Here is a 6,000-nt window from a genome sequence, read left to right on the forward strand (position 1 = left end):
AAACAAACTGTCCCATCCTCATGTGCCGCACTGTTGTTTTTTTCTTTCAGGAGAAACACCTCTGCAGATCTCCCTCTGTCTTTAACAGAGTAGTATATTCACTTTAATTACCAGGGTGGAAAAACAAGATGCTCCCCTTTGCCTGCTCTTCATCTTTTTTTTCCTTTCACTTACAATACACACACATATACACACACACACACACACACACACACACACACACACAGATTACAGTATGCATGTCTAAGTGTGGAGAAAGAGAGGGAGAGAGATGGACCCAATAAGAAGTGCTGCAGTCTGCTGGAACAGTATCACAGGATGGGTTCCCCAAGAAGGAGCCAAGAGTTTTTACAGCGCACACACACACACACACACACACACACACACACACACACACACACACACACACACACACACAAATGTGCACAAACTCTCATATATTTGTCTCAGTCCTGGTCTCTCCTCTCTCTCTCTCTCTCTCTCTCTCTCTCTCTCTCTCTCTTTCTCTCACGCACACACTGTAGTGACACAATCACATCTTCCTCACACACGTTGCCTCACCCCTCATCCTCCTCACCCTCCCTCCCTCCCCCTCTCTCTCTCCTCCAGCGAAGCGGCTTTACTGTGCTGTTCTCCAGACTGTACTCTGACTGAACTGTGTTACCGGGCGCCCCTTCCTCCAAATGCGCCACAGTGATCCCTGTACAGTACATTCCTCTGCTAACAGGCGAGGAAACAGCCGTGCACACACACGCACACACACACACACACACACTCATCAGCGGCTGTCAACACAACGGCGCACATCTCCTCTCTCCTCAGCCCGAGGTGAGCAGCGGAAAGACTTGAGCTCTTACACAACATCCTGGGTTTATTTTTTTATTTTAAGGAGAAGGAGGTAGGCAGAAATTATTCCATGTCAACACACAGCCGCGTGCATGAGCACCATGTCTCATCTCTGCAGCCGAAACTGAAGTCCTGACGTGCGCCACCAGAGAGAGGCAGAGCCCGCCGCCAACCAGCCCAAATAGTGCGAGTGGCTTTAGAAACAGGCGTGAGAGGAGGGCGCTCAGAGTGAGGAGCAAACATCGGTGGTTTGGTGAAGCGCAGATACAAAAAAAAATGAGGCAGCAGAGGCTTTACTCACCCTGCAGAGCGGAGAGCTGGTCGGACGGTGCAGCCGAGGAGAGATCTGTGCGTACTGGGAAGCCTGGACACCAAATTTGCAGTTTTCCTCTTATCTCTCTCTCTCTCCCTTCTCTGTCTCTCTCTTTCTCCCTCCCTCCCGCTTCGCCACACACACACACACACTCTCTCTCTCTCTCTTACTCTCTCTCTCTCTCTCTTACTCCTGTTTTCCCCGCATCTCCCTTCTTCTCCTCTCTTTTCTCCCCCTCTCTCACTCCTTCTCCTTCTTTACTTCACTCCGCTCTTCCAGCACTGCGGAGAATCGGTTGAATGAGCTTCACTGTAGTTTGGGTGTAGGGAGGTGGGACTGGTGTGTGTGTGCGTGTGTGTGTGTGTGTGTGTGTGGGGGGGGGGGGGGGGGGGGGGGGGGGGGGGGTTAGTGATGTAGGCTAGAGGGAGAAGAAGAAGACACTCGCGCATGCACACGCGCACGGAGCCAGCATGGCACGAGCGGAGCGCGCGGGCTGGAATTGAGGACACATCACGCGGGCTGACAGCCTGACTGAGTCCGACATGAAGCAACATTAACATCGTGTCAGTCACTAATGAGCTAAACACCCAAACATGGGTCCGTGGAGTGGAGTGTGGGTCCATCCTGTGTGCAGAACAACCCGGGAACAACCCGGGAAAATGATGGACAGCGGGGAACAAATCTCCAGTGGAGAGTCAGAGGAGATGAATGAACCCACAGGTTTGATTTGGATCAGCTGGAGTCAGAACTTGTCTTAATGTGAGAAAATGTTCCTCTGCATGAGTCAAAGATGAACATTTAAACTGTTCAGTTGAAGTAAATCTGAGAAATGTGCCAATAACAACTAACTGTTACCTGAAAAGTGAGGTAGGCCCAATAATAATAAAAATGACAAATTATCAAAGTGATATATTTGTCAGTAAGAGGAATGTTATAACTTACATGAAGAGATAATAGTTATTTGGGAATTTAAATGAATTGAAATGGACATCAGAGGGGGCAGTTAGTTGTCAGTTTGCATCACATTAACATCGTAATTGATTCAAAGGTACCACAAAATTAGCATTATTTGATTTAACAATTAATAATCAAAGCATCTGGACATGCCTCTGTGGTTTAACAGAGAGGGGACGACTCTATTCTCACAACAGTTATTGACAGAATTAAACAAACTAGAGAGGACTGAGAGGAATCTACAGTGTCAGAGCCAGAGGTTTTCACAGGGAGTGTTTGTGAGTGGCTGCGTATGAGCCTGTGTCCACTGATCATGTGAGGGCGTCACAGAAACATGTTACTAACAGCTGGTTTTCATGACCCATTGTTACGTTTTGTTGCTAGGCAACATCTAGTGGTCGTAGTAATGATGACAGGAGCAAAGAGAAAAGTGACAAAGTCCACGTCAGGAGGAGGTTGTGGTGGATGGATGAACATGACACAGGAGAGCGGTGTTCGATTCCCATGTGACAGCAGCAGTTTATGTTGTTTCTATTATCCATGACCGTTGTTATTGTAACCATGACAACAGAGATCGAGTAATGTTAAGGAAGTACTTATTTGAACCCAAATCACCATCTTTTCCTGAACCTAACCAAGCCATGACTGTTATTATAGTAACCATGGTGACTAAGGTGTATACGGCTGTTAGTACAATCCACGTGTTTATAATTGTAACCATGACAGCCACAGTCCAGTTTGCCTGCCGCTGTAGGGACGCAATTTCAGGAAACACTCCTATTGGTCATATCAGAGGGTTGAATAAAACGACCTGTATGGTTGTTGAGGTTGGAGGACTGGTTGGAGTTAGGTGTCACAACATGATCATTCTGAACATTAAATGTAACCGTGTCAGAGTAAAGGGAAATTACTTACATTTAAGGGACTTCAAATCTGCAGTGTTGAAAAGTTACTATCCAGACGCCATCACATGCTGACAAACGTGAGGAAGAGAAAATGACTGATGAGGAGAAAGGAGGAAAGTGAAGGAGTAGGTATCAAAGTGGGATTACCAACGGTGCATGGTGGGCAACTGCCCTGTGGCCCCTGGAGCTCCAGTGTGTGGCAATTACTGATTAATTGCAAATTTGCCTGGTGAACCGTTTGCAAAACTTCATAATGAGATACACTGAGTATTAAGAGGACCTTTGATTTAAATGGCTCCACGGGACTCGCTCTCAGTTTTCATTGAAGGATTCACTTAAACTGAAGACAGCAAAAGACTGAACCCTGACATCACTTAACCCTGGCTGACAGCAGCGGTGGAGCATCTGCAGCTGAAGTGCTTCAGACTGATCAGACTGGACACAACAATCTCCTAAAAATGTGTTAATACTCTACAAATATACTTTGTGCATCGAGCCAACAACAACTTATTTGGCAAAGCACAATGGAGACCAGGATCTGCATCTGTGGTGATGTTAGGTTTAGGCTATTAAGTGAGTGATGGTGGTACTGCTTAATCGTTGGAGAAGTGAACACATCCAGTCTCTTGTTTTGACTCAGTGTGGACTATTTCAAGATAAACTCACCACTGTGATCTTCTCCCCCTCCCTGCCCCAGTGCTCTGAGTTACTTTAACATAACCATGATAATGATGATCACGCTTCAGTTACCAGGGTTGGATATTGTTGGGAAAGATGCAGTTACTTGGAGTCTACCCACTGATTCAAAATCAGTGAATCCACTTGTGCTTTAACTTTATTAAGACCATGAAGATACAATCTCAGAAACACACACGAGACAGAGAGAGAGAGAGAGAGAGAGAGAGAACAGGATGTCACATATTTACTTATTAAAAAAAAATGTGTGCGCGTGTCTCCCTGTGCGTATGCATGTTATATCATGTGTGTGTGTGTGTGTGTGTGTGTGTTTGTCTGTGTGCCTGTTAAGCCTCCATTCCCTCTTTCACGGTTGAGTGGCCCCATCAGCCCCTGGCGACCCACAGACTGATACAGTAGGCTGTGTTGCCCTGTGACTCACTCTGTGTGTGTGTGTGTGTGTCTCTTCATGTGTGTCTGTGTGCACATGCATGGGTACATGTGTGGGCATCAGAGGAATTCATCCCACCTGCCAACACTAACCAAACACACATGCGCACACATGGACACACACACTGGGTCTACCGCTTGTACCCAGTTTGCTGGTATGTTGTGGTTGTTTTTGCCAATTTAAGCAGCACCCTGCACTAAACGTGATCAGCTGATTACAGAACAAAACAATAATGATGCTCTACAGAAGATCCACGATACCATTTAAAATGCAGGATGTTAAATACATATTCTGTTGCAACTTCAGCTTCAGCAAACTTACACAACAAATATGCCAGTCCTGACCTCTAGTGCTCAAAAAGTGGGACCATGTGGACTCAACCAAGGTGGTTTTACTCCATAATGACCAAACCAGCCAAATGACGCATTTATAATAAAACCAATACAAGTGAATGATGCTGGGTGGGATTGGTGGTTTCTTCTCAGATCGTAGTTTCTGACCGCACAGCTGTGTCAAAGTACAAAATCTTTGTGGTAACTGTCACCGGACCTCAACTGAAAGACAGACAAACAAACAAAAAATTGATCCCAAATATAACCTGACAGGTGTCATAGCAATTTTTTGATTAAAAAAAATAACAATAACAAGGAAAATTTATGAAATGTATCTGAAGGGTTTTGCTTGTGATGTATGAATTCAAACATAAACACGTGTAAGAAGAGTATTTATGAAATAAAGTGTTCTAAACAAAGGTGAATGAAAAGCAGATATGCAGTCATGGCTGACTCTCACTACACTGATGTTTAAGCTCTAAGAAGAACATTTCCTACAGGACTAATGCAGCTGGAGGAATCTGCAATGACACACAGTGGCAAGAACCACGAGGAAAGGTCTATGGCATCTTAATATATTGTACAAGCCTGGGTCTATACATCATCATCCTTTCAAGTGCAAAGAGAGCCTGATGTGAGCTGAGATGTGCCATGTGGTCTCTATAGGGTACAAAGTCAGTGGTAATCACGTTCTTCAGTCCATATTGATGCTTCGCAGCCCCAGCCTACATTCTCACACATGTTTAAAGACTATCTGAATTCAGAAAAAGACAAGATAAGCTCAGCCTCAAAATGGGTCATCCCCACTTCAGGTGGGCCCTCATTCCTCAGCATCACAGGATGAGCAATCTGCTTCCATTAGTCCCATTCCCAGGGGAAAAGGCCAAACTTCTAATCCGGGGCTGTAAATGTGTGTGAGCTGGTGGGAAGAGTGTTTCATTTTCTGTACAGCTCAGGCTGTATGGAAAGTGTCTGATTTTTTACTGTAAGTGTGTTTTATTCTCTTTGACCAATGAATTGTTGGAATTGTTAAACTTATACCTTCCGTCAAAACTCAGAACCTTTTGACGCAATTGCTCATTCTTTTTTATTGGATGGCCAGCAAGTCTGGTAGAACTGGTCATTTTTCTCCTTTGCATCCATCTACTGTGGAGTACCACAAGGTTCAATTTTGAGCCCTATTTAATTCTCTTTACTCACTGGGACCTTGTTTTAGAAAATTGTCTGTCACAAGTATGCCGACGATACTCTGCTGTACCTCCCTATGAAGGTGCTTGATGCCAGAAGTTTTAAGGCATTTGAAGTCATCACCTTAAGGAGGTTAAATGTTGGACGGCTAAAAATGTTTTCAGACAGAGAAAGACTGAGGTCATCACTACTAAGTCCACTTTAAGGTCAACACAGACGAAACAAAATGACATATTTATACTTTTTGAGAAATTATTGTATTGACTAAATCTAACACAGTCCTTCACACCGATGATACTTTGACAGATTACTTAATTTTTTATACTTAAGCACATG

The 6,000-nt window shown here is 44.6% G+C and overlaps 1 protein-coding gene across 1 annotated transcript in view; it reads right to left on the bottom strand.

Moving 5' to 3' along the window:
• The window catches only part of LOC139634419 (voltage-dependent calcium channel gamma-7 subunit-like), a 37,993-nt gene extending 36,464 nt beyond the window's left edge, over window positions 1-1,529 (bottom strand). Inside the window, exon 1 of the mRNA XM_071500864.1 lies at window positions 1,148-1,529. The gene's annotated coding sequence lies outside the window, so the exon portion shown is untranslated. The remainder of the gene's footprint in view (window positions 1-1,147) is intronic.
• Window positions 1,530-6,000: the final 4,471 nt, after the last annotated feature.

Source organism: Trachinotus anak, unplaced genomic scaffold, assembly GCF_046630095.1.
Source record: "Trachinotus anak isolate AG129_WGS33_773 ecotype Australia unplaced genomic scaffold, CSIRO_AGI_Tana_v1 ptg000016l, whole genome shotgun sequence".
Lineage (NCBI taxonomy): Eukaryota > Metazoa > Chordata > Actinopteri > Carangiformes > Carangidae > Trachinotus > Trachinotus anak.